This window comes from Lissotriton helveticus, chromosome 12 (genome assembly GCF_964261635.1).
Source record: "Lissotriton helveticus chromosome 12, aLisHel1.1, whole genome shotgun sequence".
NCBI classification, from domain to species: Eukaryota; Metazoa; Chordata; class Amphibia; order Caudata; family Salamandridae; genus Lissotriton; species Lissotriton helveticus.
The window spans coordinates 143,559,299-143,578,756 of record NC_136073.1 but is presented as its reverse complement, the minus strand read 5'-3'; the positions used below and the strand labels follow the sequence as shown (position 1 = coordinate 143,578,756).

The 19,458-nt window shown below is 48.5% G+C and overlaps 1 pseudogene; it reads left to right on the top strand.

The window, feature by feature from the left end:
- Positions 1-19,458, top strand: part of LOC144797975 (polyunsaturated fatty acid lipoxygenase ALOX15B-like) — a 175,930-nt pseudogene that overhangs the window by 113,921 nt on the left and 42,551 nt on the right.

Below are 19,458 nucleotides of genomic sequence, written 5' to 3'. Positions count from 1 at the left end.
CAACCACTCTCTCGCAGCCATACCCATTTTCCCCGACCAACCTGGTCCGTCTTTGAACGTCCCACCCAGATCCCCAAACAAGACTCATCAAAACGCACATCCTCAATCCGTCTGCCAGGTGCACCCCTTGTATCTATCAACTCCGACACCCAAAAAGCCCCAAAAACATCCAGAGCATGCACAAACGAAACAACGCCACTTCATGACCATCATAACAACACAATGGCAACTTGACCAACAAACTCCTCAACAAGTCAAAAGTAATAGCCGCCCTAGGCGCCTCCCCCCCAACCTCCCCCCTCACCCTTCCCCAACCCTTCAACATTCTGCTCCGCAAATCGTTCTTAGCTGGTTCAAAACCCAAATACAACATGCTGTAAAAACAAAATCCCAGCCAGCTGGAAATCGTCATCTGCGACAATCGCCTGTCCAAGTAGTCCAACACAAAACGAACCACACCCTGCTCACAAACACCCTTGGGCATATGCCATGCATCCCTGCTCCAACCCCAAAAGGCCCCAAACTCAGACCACGCCAACCTGTAGGAGCACTTTGTGGATTCCGCTATAGATTTTTCTACCAGACCCACTACTCTCACTACCCCAAGCCCAGATACCCTCTGGCACCTTGGTCTTGAAAACTTCCGCTCCCGGTGCCAGCCTCCTGGAACGCTGCCACTGCGAACAAGATAACGCATTCACAATGTCATTGCTCGCCCTGGGACATGTTGCGCGCAAAACAGCACATTGAATTGCAGACAAAGCAGCATAAAACTGCGCAGCAGGTGCAACACGTGCAGATCCCTTGCCTTCTGGTTGTTTACCAAGTCCACCAATGTCCTTTTGTCGACGTGAAACAATACCGACCTGTTCTGAAATTCAGGACCCCACACTTTCAATGCCACCAGGAGAGAGAAGAATTCAAGAAATGCAATGCTCCTACCCTGCCTCAGCCAATGAGCCGACCACTGTTCCGCGTACCATCGTCCATCCCAGAAAATTCCAAAACCAGCCGCGCCAGCAGCGTCTGAGTAGAGTTGCACCTGCCACACCATCTTATTGTGCACAAAATCCAGAGACATACCTTTGAAATCCTCTAGGAAACAGAGCCAACCCGCAGATCCGACCGGACCCCTAGCGTAACCCTAACTCTGTGATGAGGGAGTACCGCCCCTGACATGGCCATGCCGAGGCACCTACAAAACGTCCTGCCGGCCCTCACCACCCTGCATGCAAAATTCAACAGCACGAGGAGACGCTGTACAGACCTCAAATCAATCTTTCGAACTTCAATCACCTGAGACAGAAAAACCCGCATCTCCACGGAATCCAGCTCAATGCCCAGAAAAGTCAAACAGCAACAGGGACCGGCCGTTTTCTCAGGCGCCTACGGAACACCAAATCCCGAGCCAAGAACTGAAACTGCTCCAGGGCCGCACCACACGCCCCCGTCTGTCCCCTCCCCACAAACAGAAAGTCATCGGGATAGTGCGACACCAGCCGGTGTCCACTCCTGTCCACAAAGGCCCACTGCAAAAAAGAACTGAAAGTCTCAAAAAGTGCGCAGGAAATCGCACAACCCATCGGCAAGACCCGGTCCACGAAAATGGTCCCTTCGAACTGCATCCCTAGCAAGGAGAAGTCAGCTGGGTGAATGGGAAGGAGGCGAAATGCCGACTTGATTTCACATTTGGCCAACTCCGCCCCCTTCCGACAGACCCTCACAAGACCTATGGGGTCGTCGACCGAAGCATACAGCACCCTAGAATCCTCATCCGCGATGAAATCATTCACTGAACTCCCCTCCGGCCACGACGGATGGTGAATCAAATAAAACTCCCCTTGCTCCTACGTAGGTACCACTCCCAATGGAGACACAATGAGATCAGGCACCGGCCATGTGTCAAACGGGCCCACAATCCTGCCCTCCAAAACTTCCTTGTGTAATTTCATCGCCACAACCTCAGGCAATTCTTTCGCAGACCACAAGTTCTCCGCCCACCTGCACACCCTAGGACCCTGATAACCTACTCGAAATTCGTCCACAAACCCCCATTGAAGCCTCAACACTGCCTCCCTGTCAGGGTATCGAGCAAGCCACGGGCCCATAGCCACCACATCAACCGGAGTAGGGGCCCTTTGACCCAGTTTGTCCTCGCCCTTTCGTGATCCTCCACTGCTCGGAGGGTGTGGCAAGCGTAAAACACTGTGTGACGGGGTGACGACCTCCGCACTTAGAACACTCATGCTTAAATTTGCAGGGGTGGTGCGTGCAGAGACCTTTAATAAAGTTCCAGCAGGCCCCGGTGGTGACTCTCCCAGGCTTTGGCTGCCGCCCAGAGGTTCCCGTGTAAGAACCCTGGTACCCTGCTCCGGCGGCAGATGCCTGACCTCCCACCCCAGACTGGGCGGGGCACGACTGAAAGGACTGATAAGCCACCGGGAGGCCGCTGGCCATGTGGGTAGACGCCGCCGCCTGTGTAGAGGACATCCATTGCACTCAAAGTTCCTGATCCACCTCCCGGCCCGTACCTCTGGCCGCCGCCGTCTTCAGACACGCCTGTTTGCTCCGGCTGGTGCTGGCCCATGTTGCCTGAAAAACACCAACCTTCCCTGTTGCCACCTCATTCTTCCCCCAACCCACCTCATCACGCACCTCACCCTCTTCCAGCTCCTCACCATCATCCTCGTAATCCACCTGCTCCGCTTCCACATCCCCACCACATTTCTCCGCACCTCACTCACCACTCGCTTCGCACCTTTCCCTTTTACTGCAGGCACAAATTCGCACTCCAGAACAGCTGTTGCCCGCTCCCTCGATGGAGGGCAGGCCGCTGTGGACCCCCCTGCTGCTTCGCCCCAGTGTTTGGAGGCCGTCTTGCGCCCGCCAGCCCACCCTTGCCTCTGCCAGGGTCGTCCGCTGGCATGACCACCCCTCCCCAAGCCGTCTGCGCCTGCGGAGGCCCCAGCGCCACCAGGTCTCTGTGCCGTCAAAGCTGTCCCTGCCCCTTCTACCCAGACCCACTCCCCGTGACCCCTACCTGCTCCTGCGTCCGGAACTGACGGCGGGGAAACTGGGCCCCCGGTCACCCGCCCCCAGCCTGCCTCTCTGACTGCACATAGGACCTGCCACATCCTCTGCGTCTCCTCCATAGTGCTTCAGAAAAGGGGGTGGTGATGGACAGAGTATCTGAATTAAGCAGAACACTCCTACCCAGTCAAAAGATCAGGGCTTGATCCATCACCGTTTTTTAGCTCACTGCACCATCCCAGTTCAGAACCCGGCTACATGCAAATTAGTCTGTCCCTGGCCCAGTGCATCATGGGAACAGGGCAGACCAAACTACCAAGCCAATTCTTTACTGGAAAGGAAACAAGCTTCCGAGACCGGTTTTTGGCATTGCAGCCGTCTTCGGCCCGGCTTGCTTGAATCCTGATGGTGCAGTGAGCAAGGGACTCATGTCTGAGCATACCCTTCCACTCCTATAGTGGCCAAAATGATTCAGGAAAGGGGGTGGTGATGGACAGAGTATCTGAATTAAGCAGAACACTCCTACCCAGTCAAAAGATCAGGGCTTGATCCATCACCGTTTTTTAGTTCACTGCACCAACCCAGTTCCATAGTGCAACGCAGGTCGCAAATCCACTCCTCTAAGGACATCCTGTTCCACCGGTCGACCCAGGCCTCAGGGCCCGGCAAAGACAACAACTGTCCATCTCCCTCGGGAGGGGCCGAGGGGCCCCACTCCGGGTGCACCCTCAAATGCTGCGTAGATTGGGCTTTCCAGGGCCCCTTCCCCTTATCCCTGCTGGCCCTGCACACCCCCTTCCTGGGCAATGACAAATCTACAGGCCTCCCCCCGGGCACCCCCCTCCCTCCTCCTCAGACTCCCCAATGGAGAGGAGCAACGCAAACTCCTCTCTAGCTGGTTCCTCCATGGCACTCTCCTCCTCCCCCCCACTGGCGTCACTAGACTCACTGCTGGGCCCCCCAGCACACCAGCTTGTAGGCCGCTGAGTGCCGACCCGACTGCCGCCTGCCCTGGCATCACCACAGCATCAGGGGACTCCCACCTCCCCCCAACCGCACCATCCGGCCCCTGAAGCGGGGCCGGCAACACTGGAGGATGCGCGGGGAGGCTCAGATGCCTGCCCCCGTGCCTCGATGCCTCCACCGTCTTTTTCCCCCGCCCTCTCTCCCCCGTACCTGATCTAGGTGGCGGTGGCTCCTCTCTGCAGACCGCCACTGCCGCGGCATCTCCCTCCGACGCGGACCGGGGCGTGCGGGTCATCCCGACCCACGCCTGGTCCAGGACGCCGGGCCGGGGGAGATCCGTCCTCCCAGCCCAACACCTCAAGAGCTGCGCGGACCTCCACAGCGTCAGGCTCCGCCATCGCTGCCTCCAGTACTGCCGACAGAAGTCCCGCCGAGCTGGTGCGAGGCCTCCGGGACCTCCCACACCGCTCCGCACAAACAGCCGGGGGACGAGCTAACACTTACCCCCAGTCGACCGACAGGGCCCGGGACACCTCAACTACGCTGCCAAGTATTTAACCCAAACCCACCACAGCCTAACCTAAAGCTACAGAACCTCACTCAAAAAACTTCCCTAACCTCAACCCTGGGGCGCTGGGGACAGGAAGAGGAAGAACTTCCTCCCCTGTCCCCTTTATACTAACCCCCCTAACCCCAACCCTTATCCCACCCCTCTACACTACCTAACCCCCCTGTCCTGTTCTCGCACGAACACCCCAGGGGACGACTGGTCTGCCGACCTGGGGGCAGCATTTTGCCCTCCCATGCGTTGCTGTAAGTGTTTTGATTAGCTGACCTGTACTACATTGCAGGGCGGGCCCTGGTAAAGTCATCAGATATACTTCTGATGGCTAACATTACTGGCGCGTGCCCTCCATGAGATTTTTGGCAAAGAGAGCGCAGGCCCAGCTCCGCTCTCTGCAGCATAAAGATAGGTCAGCACGGTGTGGTCGAATACAAGTAAAGAATAAACACATGTGAGTTGCAATCGTCCTGTTACTGTCGTTTCTCAGCTGTAGCGATGGATATTAATCGACCCCACGAAAGTGTCCGTATTTCATGAATCATGTCTGATGCACAGCTGTCAACATTCATTCACTTCCTCACTGCTGCTTTGCATTGCCAAGTTCCAGAATGATGTTTCTGTTCTCTGCATCATTTTACAGAGGGTAATTATCTTTGAGCAGGGGCTGTGCGAGTTCAAGGCTAGAGGGACTAACTTCTACAATACAGCGACTTTTGTTTGCTTCCTAAAAACTAAGAGACTTTGGCTTCTGACTGTCCTGTGCAACAAATGAAATATCCAAGTGGCAAAGACACCTTCCTTGCTCTATGAGCCTTAACACAGAAAAAGGATGTTAAAGGGGCTAGCAAGTGAGTTGGGGTCAGCAGAGTAACTGGCTGCTTAGAGAGATGTTGAAAATCAGCATTGCAATTCGAGCCTGCTGACATGCAGGAATTTGGGACCGGTGGGGAGATTACATATTACATGATTCAGTAAGCATCATGCAGTACGTAATACAATATGCTGTACACCTGCTAAATAAAAAATACGGATTTATACTAATAAGCTAGGGCTGAATCATGACATGAACAAAGTTTGGGGTGTACCGAGTTTTTACCTGTTTTATTTTTGATTGCTGATATGTGTATAATTGTGATGATAATTCTTGTTCACATGATTTATACACACAATGCATATAATACACTCTTGTGATATTATTTTTTATTAGTATTTCATGTACAAAAACAATGCATATAATACACTCTTATGTCTTCTAAAATACCACTAGTTGTGTGATTTCTGATTCCAGGGTGGGGCTCTGCAATATCAGTTACATGTACCTTAAACTCCTAATATCCTTCCTTCACATAACATGGTAGGAGGGGTGAGGGACACCTATCTGTATTTCTTCTGAAAAGGTCACAATTCATTTTTAGGGTTCAGGAAACCTCATGAGTGTAACCTCGAAAATGTTGGGGTACACGACAGAATGGGTTCTGACTTCTCAACATGGCTTTAGCCCACATCGGCCATGTCACATCCCAGCAAACCTTTGGGGAGGGCCACTGGAATTATGCAATTGTGCAGCCGAGGCATTTTCCGCATAATTATGGGTTTGCTGCATTTGCCACATAATACTTCATCTGCTGCATCATCTGAGGATTTCAACAACAAAAAATGTTTTTCTTGCTCAAACAGTTCAAAAGTTACTAAAAATACTGTGACACCTGTTACTGCGCAGTGAAAGGACCTTGGCAAAGGTTGGCAGTTTACCTTTCTGTTGCTTGTTGCTATATTTGGAGGTTAAACTAGTACTAATGAGCTGCATCCGATACCAAGACAGTGTTAACAAGTGTAAAACTAGAAAGTAATGAAGTTATATGATCACAAAATATACACCTTGTTACGCCGTACAATTTGCCTTTTCTTTCCGCATAATTTAGTCAACCCTGACGCTTAATGTGACTTTCCCCTATCGCATAATTCCTGTGGTCCTGGCCTTGGGTCAAGCGAGCAGCGGTGGAGGAGAAGGCACACCTGACCCATCAGCAACCCGCACTGTATCCTCCTCACTGTCCTGGTCTGTCCTTACTAAAATGTATCCTGTATATATTTAATATGTGGTTGAGAAACCATACTACTCAACACAAAAAATAATGTTTGCTTGGGGGGAGGGGGGCGCCAACAAAGATTGTAGCACAGGGCACCACAATCTCTAAAGCCGGCCCTGTATTCAACCTTATGACCATGAGGACAAACACAGATCCATGGATTGAATGCATTACTCCACTGACAAACCAGACCCATCTAGATGAAATGGGTGGAATAAAAGCTATGATACCATGGTAGAGGAGCACACATTTCAGAAAAATGGATAGGACACGCTAGGAATGAGATAAGCTTTTTAACTCCCTCATGACATATTCTTACCTGACCTTATTAAACATAACTACTCAGTGAGCCCCTTGCAGTCTTATCACAGAGGCTACTAATTATTTTCTTTTATCTAAAAAAGGTATTTTGTAGGCACATTTTTACGTGAATGACTACCTAAAAAGGAATCTTCCCAATTCCCACCAAACATATATAAACCCTACATAAATGATGCAGGGTGAGGGATTCTTATTCGGTATTTTAGAAGTCTCATGGCCCATGACCGTACTGTCAGTACTTCTATCTCTTCACTCACTTAGCTTGAAGTAGTGGGGGAATCCCAAAATGTGGATTGGGATTTAATATTGTATTGGGCATGTCTACTTGAAGTGAAGAAGAACATTTCCATAACCTATCATTAATACCTGAATTGTTTCTAGGTGTTTTTAGAGGCTGTATCTGAGTAGAGCTGCTAATCCTGAAGCGAAAAAAGTGTCAGCTATTTGTGATATTTTACCTATAGAACACCACATAAACCTAGAAAATATTTATATATACTTTCATATTCTGGACATTCTCACAACATAGTTTTTGTGTATGTGCCTTGTTATTGGCTATTGTGGTGTTCCTACAAGCATTTACTACCATTTACTTTTTTGTACTGAAACATTCAACAGAACATTTTACATACAATACCATATTGGTCATTTGAAATGACAGTATACTGAAGCACAATGTATAATATTTATCTAGTGCTGGTACTAAACTTCAGACGCAAAATCTCATATACCCAGTGTAATATGGAAAAGCTTCAATATAGCTATATATGGCTCCCACCGTTGGCAGACAACACAGAAACACATGAGAGACCACTCTAAACGTTAGTTACTAAAGAACTTGGACACATCCTCAGTGCCACTACTTCACAAGGAACACATTCATTAGAGCCATAGTCATGCCCAAAACAGTCTAATAAGCTACATCATTTCTAACCCAAACTCAATCCATATATAACCAAAGGCAGCTGTTTTTTTTCTGTCCTGGGGAATGCATTAATAATAGGTTTAAATTCTCAAGCAGCCCTTTTATAGCATAGCTATACCAAAGCTACACGAGTAGAACATTGGAACACGCTCTGGACAGAGTAGAAGACAATATCCAACATGTATAAATTGATGACTTTGGTCTAGTAATAAAACAGTCAGGAGCCTCCTAGAAAGAGGACCTAACCAGAAACTGCAATTTTTACACCCAGAGCACAGCAATTGGAATAGAAGGTCTCGCTGAGCTGATATCAAGAGACATGCAATCCATGACCTACACTTCCATTTGCATCCCGGACAATCTCAAATCCCGTGAGGTTGAGTCCTTACCCAACTTTTACTACAGAGATGATGGGTTGAAGATCTGGTCAGCCATTGAAAGGTAAGACATGATTCCTTGGCCCCTGGTATATTTTTTGTTGCTTTCAGTGATAGGTTATAATATTTTTTTGCATTTTTACAGAATGCCTTGATCAAAAGCATTGTACGTAAAATGTGAATAGCTCAAAGTCCATTTGTAAATGAAAAATAATATTTTTGATGGACAGATTGATACCAAAATTCAAATAAGACACATCAATCAAATAGCCAACAGGAGGGAGAAGGCAGGCATTAAATAAAGATTCAACCTGTGTTACTGTGTTAGCAAGGAGGAATGTAGTAGACACATTGATAAAGCCTACCACAGGTTGGGGATGATGCTGAGAACAACCAAGATCTAAAGAGGGCACTGGAAGCCATTGGCAGAGTTGTCTCCTACACTCCTTTTTTATTGCTATGTGTGATCCTCTAATTTTATTTTACAGATCATTGGCATTAGCTGTGCTTTTCTGATTGACAGTAAACTAAGCCTACTACTCCGAGAATGCATTAGGTTGTCAAATGAAAACTAAGGGGTAGGAATGTAGTGTCCAGATATCCTGGAGAGGGAAGCAAACCACTTGAAATACAGGTAAGGAGAAAATCAAAAAGGGGTTAATGATTGATAAATCAAAGATCAATGATGACTTAGGCCCTAATTACGATATTGGTCGGAATGGCCTCTGAATGACATTGCCTCAGTGTGGGAAGCAACCGACTGTAGGTCAGCGGTTCCAAACGCCATATCACAATGCGACCGCAAATGGTGAGGTCGCAAACTCCCATTTCCTTTGCTTTTGCGGCTCTTGGAAACACGTACTGCGCAAGCTTCCATAGAGAAATGAGAGTTCCTGTAAATCCCTGCACCGCATGACAGGCACCTCACAGTGCAGAAGTCTACAGGGGGCAACATAGGTGCCCCCCAGGCTCCCAACTGGAGGCTTCAGAGGCATGAAGCCCTGCTAGGGACTCTAAAGTCGCTTTCTGACAGGCTTTTCATGTAGGAAAAACCGACATGAAAAGCCTTTTGGAAACCAACATCATAATCTTGATGGCAGAAACGCCGTCTGTAGGGGATTATGTGTGGCCTCTGACTGGCCAACGGGCTCCTTGAGCCTGTCAGAAGCCAGAAAACATAGGAGTGGACTACAATGATTAATGCCCGATCCTTATATTGTATCTAGTAAGTTGCACGTTTTTAGGTTTTGCCTAGCAATGCGTACGAAGTACGCATGCGCTAGCAAAACCTCTTGAGTTCTATGTTGGGTGATGACCCGCCTCTGTCTATCATTGGCTAGCTCCATAAATGGAGGCTAGCCATTGGGAGACAGAGGCTGTCAATCGCGCTTTCTCTTGAAAACGCGATTCGGGGGCGTTTCTGGTGCTTTTTTTAAGCCCCGCCCCTTTGTCCCAGGCTGCGCTGCGATTGGCTGCCGGCCCGGGACACCCCCGTGACGTCATTCCCGAACCGCGCTGTGATTGGCTGCCGGCCCGGGACACCCCCGTGACGTCAGCCAATCACAGCGCGGCCCGGGACCTGACTTGTTCTTGTTTTGCCGACTGTTAGCTATAAACGAAGGCAGGGATAAAGAAGCCTGTAAACGGTGTTGTACTGACTCAAACTGTCAAAATAGAATAGTGTCCGGTGATTGGCTAGAAATACGACATACCCCGGAAAGATCTATTCTCCCCGGAAGAAAACATACACATTCCAGAACGAATGTCCCATCCTTTACGGAAGTTGTGGTCCAGCTACAGGTGGGCCGGTGTGTCCCAAACTGTGCAGGATACAGATCGCTGTCCTCTGCCGGTTCATGCTGCCCGTAGTGGCCAGGGCTCACTCGGGTACTGTAGCCAGGGAGGTCCGGTCTCTGGCTCTGCAGGGGGCGCTTCACCTGTCGGTGGCACCAGCAGCACAGCCCGTGGGCAAGGTCAGTGTTAGTGTCTTCATATTTAAGCGCAGGATGTGTGCACGAGCAGGGTTTATTTCCCTGATACTCATGAGCAAAGGAAATGGCGTTGGACGGAGGCACTTAGGCTCCCGGATTTTAAGTTTGAGTAGGAGTTTTGTGAGGTGTTGCTGGATTTTTATCACGCTTTTATACATTTTGTTTTACCTCTTTTGATTGTTGTGTGTGTTGGTTATGCTGTTATACATGCTTACATTTTAAATATTGTAAACGTATTTGGAGGAACGATTATTGAACCCTGTTGACGTTAGTCAATGTGCTCTCGCATGTTTAATCTTTGATCTAATATAATGATGTTTATGTTTCCAGTTCGCCATGTGGAATTGAAATGCAGGCTGAAGATTTACTGTTATTATTCAGCACGGCCTGTTGCTAGAGGAAGGTAAAGTAAGTATTGGCTTAATGGCGCAGTAAGACGATGACGAACCTGTGTGCAGAGCTCCTTCTACTTCCTTCTGTATCCTCCACTGGGTCTTGCCATGTGGGTGCTGAGCCAGAGTCAGCAAAACAAGATGCTGATAAGGTCATTTTCTTCTGTTTCTCATAAACACTTTTACGTTTTAGCTCCCTCCCTCACACGGATCCAGACCTGTGGGAGGGCTGTCTTGTTATGTTCCCTATCACCAGTTTCAATGTTGACTGATAATTTTTTTAAATTATGGGGATCAAAATAAAACAGTTTCAGAGTTCGGCAGCATCTACCTAGAGGCCCTGATGAGATCTGAAGAGAAAGCCTCGGTGGGATTGTAGACTATTGCAGTGATGATTGCAAGATGAAACATGGATATTTTGGAAACTGGTGGGAAATGAAAGTTTGAGGTAATTTGAAGTTAAAGGGGGTTGTGTTGCTTCTTTTGTTTTCCAAGTATTGAAAAATTTCTTTTCCACAGATGGTCCTTGTTAGGTAGAGCATCCCAGGCACATCCTAGAGTAACATGCCCTTGACACACACACAGGTGCCAACCTCTTTAGAAAGGCTTAGAGTGCCCAGGGGTCATTCGCTGCGCCCTCCGGGCCTCTGAGCTGCACCTGTTTAGGGCCGCCACTGATTTGCAGACAGTGCATGAAGCAAAATGATGCAGAGTGTAATGGGCCCGAGTCACTAATACGTCTTGTTTATTTATTGGCCTGTTGCAGTTTTATATAGCGCGAAATTGACTCGAAGGTATCAAAGTGCTTAAAGGCGGACACATTCATTTGTATTTTTTTAAGGCACGGGAGGATTAGGTAATTTGCCCAGAATCACAGGATGCGCGAGCCTCCCGCCAGACTCGAACCTGGGTCCTGGTTCCCCAGCTCGAAGTTCGGCCGCTCTAGCCGTTAAACCACGTCCGGGGGCGCGCGCTGCAGGTGCTCGCGTTATGTCCCCGATGACTCCCAGGTGTGGAAATCGAAGTATCGAGGTGAGGGGAGAAACTTGGGCAGACTGGAGGGTACATGCTGATGAGAGGTGGGGGCGGGGATGGAAAGAGGGGACAGGTTGATGAGGCAGGGAGGTAGCGTGGATTGGAGGGGTGAGTAGCCCAGTCCAGGCTCCTGTAACCTCCGCCGCCTCTAGTCGTACCCCAGCATTACCCACGCCCAGCCTCGACTTCTCCGCCAGCCTCGCACTACGTTATTGAGAGGAAGAGGCTGCCCTGGTATGACTCGTCTCCCGGTCCCTCCTGTGCACCGGGCTCTGGGGAGGGAGCGGAGGGAGCTCCCGCCCTCACCCCCTCCTCCTCAGACGCGCGGCCGCGGAGAGGCGCTGCACTGATGCTCCGAGCCACGGATGCTGCCGGAGACCTGTCCCTGCATCCTAGGGGAAGAGGGTACCCGGACAGCGCCCCCTCTTCATCCACGGCAAGAGGCAGGCACTGACTCCTCACGAGACACTCCACGGCGCGTGCCCTGAATCCTCCTGAAGCGCTTCATGCTGGGGCTTCTGAGCACCATCTATACGGGCACATCTGCCAACATTTTTTTTTTCTTTTGAGAAAATGGGGTTCGCACATGATATTTTTTGCTAAACTTTTTTCTCCATAGAGAACAGCTGGAGTGTTATTTTTGCATTTTTTGGGAGCGTGGGGGAGATGCTGGACCGTGAGCGGAGGAAGGAGAGTATAGTGGCCTCCCTGCAGGCCCTGTGGGCCCCAGTGGGGAGGCCGAAGTTGAGGAGGAGGGAGCCCATACCAGCAGGAAGGCCCCCCCGGGTCAGGACTCTGCCGAAGACCGCGAGCCGCCTGCGGGGGAATGACGGGCTCCCACCCTTGCGGGTTCGCCGGAGCATGACAAAGCCTGTAGGTCTGCTCCCGACCCTGGTATCCGAGGCCCACGACCCTCCGGAGCATGGAGCGCAGCGCCGGGAGTCGATGCAGGGGGGTAGCGTCCTCTCCCCCATCCCACAGGAAGAGGAGCCCAGGGGGCTCAGTGACAAGGTAAGACTCGTCCACATTTTATCACAAGATGAGGAAAGGACCGGGTGCTTAATATGTCCCGGCTTCGCTTTGCACACCCTGTGATCTTGAGCATGTCGTGCCCACGCGTGTGCAAAACGTATATATATTATGAAACAGGTGGTGCCCCTAAGTACTCGCCTGCAGTCGTGAATTCTGTCTCTGAATGACTGTTCTGCTTAAAAACTTTATCCACGCATGCGACCACACGTCTTTCGCAGGTCAAGATTTACTCTTTGTTAAAAGCATGGCATTGCTGCACATACTGTGGTTTAGTTCCTGTCTAAACAACACGAAAGTGTCCCAAAACCTTTTTTGGCATCTCCGTGAATCTCCCATTTGCTGTTCCCCTCTTGCCTTTAATGTTTTTTTTCGAAATCCATATCACTTTCCGGTATTAATATATGTCGACGACATACAAAAGTTGAATTTCTGGCATTTTTCCCCCGTGTGGCTTTAACTCCTTGTAAGCCCCCTTATTACCCGTCCCCCTATTCCTCGGGTGTCAGAGTTCCTTTAAGTTTAAGCACTATCACTACGGCTACAAGTCGCGCTTTTTGCCTGTTTTCCATTTCAAATTTTGTGCGTAGGATAGGTTGATGAGCTAATGCACATGCTGCAGAAATCTGTTTGCTAGCTGCGACTAGCCACGGGCTGGAAACCCCGAAGCAAGTGAAGACAATGAGTAACATTTGGTTCGTTAAAAATAAAACGTTTATATAAAGCCTACGGCGCTACATAACATATAACATAAAATATATGTTGATATGTTTTTATTCGTGTCACAGTTTCCTCTCTTGCGCCCTTGGCCTGGGCGAGTTTCTTATTTCCACCTCATGCAGTTCTCAGGGTAAGCGTTTTTGAGGTGTAGAAGGTTCTTTTTTGCTGTCGTTTTGTGCGGATGAGTGACCCTCCCCCCCCCATGCCCCCCCTCTCGTGTTTTTTAAGGGTTACCTCTACTGATGACGTCTGAGCTGAAACACGCCATAGACTGTCCAGAAGGGGATTTGCGCTGAAAATAAAATGACCAACATTTGCCTATTCCAATTATCCCATAAAATGTCACTGAGACCACCTGATTCGTGCTAAAGTCTGTGTTTTACGCGCCCTGACCTTCAGCCTAATGACATCTGCACGGCCATTTTCTGCAGCTAGACTGACCCCACCTAGAGGGTGTATTGTTCTAGACAGCCCCTAGATGAGAGGGGACGAGAGTCGGTGTAGGGGGGTCGCGTCCTCTCTCCCGCCCCCAGGAAGAGGAGCCCAGGGGTCTGAGTTACAAGGTAAGACTCGTCCACAGTGAATCACAAGATGAGGAAAGGACCGGGTGCTTAATATGTACAGAGCAGACTGTATGTCCCGGCTTCGCTTGCACGCCCTGTGATCTTGGGCGTGTCGTGCCCACATGTGTGCAAAGCGTATGCGGTATATATTATTAGGTAATACAAAGGACTTATGAAACAGGTGGTGCCCCTAAGTACTCATCTGCAGTCGTGAATTCTGTCTCTGAACAACTGTTCTGTTTACAAACTTTATCCACACCTGCGTACACGTCTTTTCACAGGTCAAGATTTACTTTGTTTGAAGCAATTGCTGCACATACTGTGGTTTAATTCCTGTCTAAACAACACGAAAGTGTTCCAAAACCTTTTTATGCGTCAGAGAGTGACCATGTGCAACATTTAAGCCGGGGCGCACCCCCTGAAACACAAGACTTTATTGAACGGAGTCCACGTGTCCTCTCCATCACAAGGTATTTGATATGAAGTTCAAGCTCATGAGCAGCAAGTCAACAAGATGGCAGGGGCGGCTGAAGAGATACCCTTTGACCTTGATGACATCACATGGTTGACCCACTCTCTCATCCACCCTTAGCCCATCAATACACTCCTATTTGTTGCGAGCCCAGGCTCTTGCAGCGGTGTTTACAGTTAGTTCCTGCTTCTTCTTTATGACCCTTGACCCCAAAGGCGCCAAGATCAATACAAGTGGTACCTGGGGGATAAGGGGGGGGGGTGGTAATACATGCCTCCAATTGAGGCCTATACCAGTGCCAATTACACCCCTGCCACCTACCTCCTGTCACACTCAGCAATGCTCTGACGGGTCAGGCCTGCACAACCCTCGCCTGACCTAACGTATTTCTTGATTCGAGTTCCAGAGGGTTGATCGCTGATCCGCCAGGCTCAAAACGCAGAAAGTGGATGGAATGGTATTGCTATCAATGGTATAATCTTCACATTGGGGTTGAATGTACTTTGTCACTACTTTCCCGTCAAACCAGCCTGCTCTACTGGCAGCATTTCGTGTTTTGTTTACAGGGTTATTTATTTGCAGTTTTCTGTAGCGCGATCTAGACCGGACGGCGACCAGGGCCTGTTTCTGGGCGGTGCGACCGGTCCAGCCCCACCTAGTGCTGACCTCGGGAGAGGCGCTGTGTGCAGAAATAACTTTTGGTTTTAAAAGCACATGCTGTTTCCTTGTTGTGTGCAGCAGATTTCGGGGAACGATAAAAATGTCAAGATAAGTGGTGATTAATGTTCCTGTTGGAGAGACATCAGTTTTGTCGAGGGGCGGTTTTGACTCATTATAAAGTAGCGCAGAGGGTTAATATGCCTGCTGCAAATAACGTGTAAATGCAGATCAAGGGAACAGTACTCCACATTGGTTTGTGTAACATTTCCTATAGACTGATTTAAACATGTAAGATCAGGGCTTTGAATGGGTTGAAAAAACTGGAGGGTCTCTCAAAGGGGCGTGGCCGATGTAATTAAGTACGTGGCTTAAAACCACGTAAACTAAAAATCTGTGCTTAGCATAGTGTGCCAATTGACCGGCATTTTTCTACTTCTGTCTTTCCATCCAGATATATAATACAACAAGTAACATTACACCTACAACAAGCCAGGACTATTGGCTTTGTCAGTGGTATTTGTATAAGATAAATAAGCAACAACTATGGCTTAGTTGTATAGAATATTGAAAATGCTTCAGTTCTGAAATGAGACTGGGAAAGAACTATAAAAGTCTCATTAAAGTTACATCAAAGGCAGCGAAGGGTGGTACTGCTGCAGAGTTAAGATTTATTTTTTCACAGAGGGTGAGGGCAAAAAATGTAGAGTCCGATAGGGACGCATCTCAGCACCTGCTTTTTAGGTTTCGCCTGGGCCGGAGCACTAGCTCCGCCCAGGAGAAATCTTATGTTCCTACATATGGGGCTTCGTTCCGCCTCTGTCTCCCATTGGCTAGCTCCATAAATGGGGCTAGCCATTGGGAGACAGAGGCTGTCAATCACGCTTTCCCGTGAAAATGCGATTCGGGGGCGTTTCTCTGTCTTTTTTTAAGTCCCGCCCCTTTGTCCTGGGCCGCGCTGTCATTGGCTGCCGGCCCGGGACACCCCCGTGATGTCATTCCCGGGCCGCCCTGTGATTGGCTGCCGGCCCGGGACACCCCCGTGACGTCATTCCCGGGCCGCGCTGTGATTGGCTGCCGGCCCGGGACCTGACTTGTTTCTTGTGTAGCTATCCTGCACGAGTAGAAAACCCCATGCGGCAAAAGCTAGTTACAGCTTCTACCGTGAACTTTCAGTAGTTTGTGGTGATTTGTTTCGGGAGACTATATCCCCTCTGATTATTTACTCGAGCGTGGGAACTGAAACTAAACAACGAGGGGAACAATTGTTCTGAACTGTGCACATATCAGCGGGGTTCCATTTCACTATAACAGCTACAGTTAGTGACTGAGACACTGCGCGTCGCTGTTTACCAACTTGAAAGAGAAATGTAGGGAGAGGTTCTGAAGATCACGTGGGTCTTATTCCTAAAGCAGATGAATCAGAGACTGGTCTGGCTGCGCACGGCAGGCTCTTATTCAGCGACCTCCTATTCGTGGGAATTTCTTAAGAGCACGGGATCCTGAGGTGCGTTCATTTGCTTTCTTGGGCACTGCTCTGTCTGCTATGGCTCTGACACTGAGTCGATACTATTGCGGGGCTCAGGCACAAGGACAGCGTTATGACGTGGTTCAGAGTCAGACACCGAGACACTGTTACAGAAGGAATAAACCGCAGAGAGGCGGCTACTCCGGGGCTCTGGCATCGAGGCGCTGTTACTCCTGGGCTCAGGCTTCGAGGCGCTGTTACTCCGGGGCTCCTCTGCTGCTTCTTGTCGCTCTGCTGACTTTCTGTGGAGCCGCTTACGGGCAGCTGCGTTATTCCATTCCCGAGGAGATGAGGAAAGGCTCTTTCGTTGGGAATGTGGCTCTGGGGATGGATACAAAGGAATTATCAGAGGGAGGAGCCCGCATTGTGTCCAGAGGTAGGAAGCAGTATTTTAATCTCAATGTAAACAACGGACATCTATACATTAATGAAAGGATTGACAGGGAAGATGTTTGTGGACATGCTACACAGTGCTTAATAAATGTCGAGATTTTTTCTGAGAAAAAAATTTAAGTGTATTCGGTCGAAGTAGAAATTCAAGATATTAATGACAATTCTCCCACGTTTTTCGCACCACTAATGTCCTTACACATCGTTGAAAACACAGCACCAGCAACACATTTTGTGCTGCCCGAGGCTCAGGACTCAGATGAAGGGGTGAACTCTGTTCAAAATTATCGGCTTGAAGCAAATAAACACTTCTCCCTGAATGTGAAAACTGGTGCAGATGGAGCAAAGAGCATCGAGCTGGTCCTAGAGAAACCTCTAGATCGGGAAGAACAGGATCTTCACCAACTGATCCTGACGGCCACAGATGGAGGAGATCCGGTCAGATCAGGCACGATGCAGATTAATATCAATGTGCAGGATGTGAATGACAATGTCCCAGTGTTTGACCAGCCTGTCTATAAGTTCACTGTGCAGGAAGATGTGCCCAAGGGCTCTGTGGTGGGCAGCGTCAGAGCCACTGATATTGACCAGGCATCAAATGGGGAAGTACACTACTCGCTTTACAAAATCAAGGACAAGACTTCACAGAAATTCCTATTAGATTCTACCACAGGGGAAATATCATTGAATGAACTTCTGGATTTTGAAGAAACTGAATTTTATGCTTTTGACATTGTAAATGACAATGCCATTTATTTATCTGTTTTCAAAACCAACACATAAATAAACAATTTGTCATTTACAATGCCAATAGCTCTAACTTTGGCAAAGGCGAAACCGTTGCATTCTAAATGCTTGTTATCCTTATAATTGATAGTGGCACAGAAGTAATTGGACACGTTGTTACTGACTTTTTATTAGAACCTTTGAAGACTTGATCTGCAGAGTGGCTCTCTCTTGAAAGTTGTTGTTTATTCACAGAGTAAGTGCAGTTTATACATTTTTGATTTATTCTTTAAACTGAGCACTCGCTGTGGTGATGGTTTCTGTTTTTCATCCCTTTAGTTGACAACTACTCTAACTTATTCCTGAGTGGCTTGAAATCATATTGTTATATGTGCATTGCTGTAACGTATTTGAATACCCATTAGAGAAACAATCATTGTTTATCATTATGTTTATTGTTTGTTTGAATTTCAGTGTTGCCCCTGACCAAGGGACATTGAAAAAGTCCCGAAATGCATTGGGCTATCAACATCCACCTGATCTAAAGAAAACATGAATAGATAATTGTTCATAAAAGCTTGTATTTGTGATGAACATTATTGAAATTTCATGATCTATGTAAATAGTAATCTGAACTAAAAAAGTGTTTCAATATAATCTTGTTTGAATCAATTAAAGTATCTGAATAACTTGATAATAAAATTGTATGTTTAAATCTGAGTAAAGGTGTAAATCCACAAGAGTAGTGTGTGTCTGAGTCTAGTAGGCTACTTGGTAACCTAGCAACTATCTTTAATTATTTGCACTAGGGCACACAAGCACTTCTGCAAAAGTTGGTAGGGTTACCCATGGGAACTTTATCCCTATTGGTCATGGAATGGCCAGGATAGGACATGGGAAAATTTGGTACCCTTGGGCACACTCTTCTGAACACTACTGGATCTGTGGGAGAGAGAACTGCATCTGCTGTTGTGACCTGTGAGGAGAAACCAAAGGGATTTTTCTGCTCCCACGTGTACCCAAGACAAATAAGTGGACTCCAGGAGTCAGTTGACTGACCTCCTGTTAAGTTACAAGGACACAAAAGCTGCAAGAAGCCCATATTCCGGAAGGAGCCCAGCTGACTGGTTTCAAGTGAACCTTGCTGGTGGCTTCTTTTGAAGTGGTCCCTACTCCCAAATGCTGTTCTTGAGGCCCTGGAACCTTTGGCTGGTGTCAGTGTGTACGCCTCCTGTTAACCCTAAAAGCTGGACTTAGAGACTTTTTCAAAATATTTTTACATGGGGAACTCACAGACGTCTGGGACCAAATTGCCAAGCTGATCCTCTGAGTGTGCAGTGCATGTGGGCTTGACTTCTCCATAGCTCCGGGCACAGCTTTCCACTAGATTAAGTCGAGGGCGTTTTTTTTTTACTCCATCCTGATGCTTCCTCAATGTATCCATCGACAAGAACTCTATTATCATCAAAGATCTCCATGGATTGGTAACCTAAACTTCTCCCCATTGGAACCCCGTCTTTATGAAACTTGGTGGCATCAAGCCTTGCTCCAGCTTCACCTTGCTGCCTTTGCACTAACAAACCCATCGATGTCCTGAACTGGTTCTAGGCAAAGAAGGTAACTCTTGACTGGGATGAACCCAGTCTCTGTAGCCACCCGGCGATCATCTGAAGCTGGACTA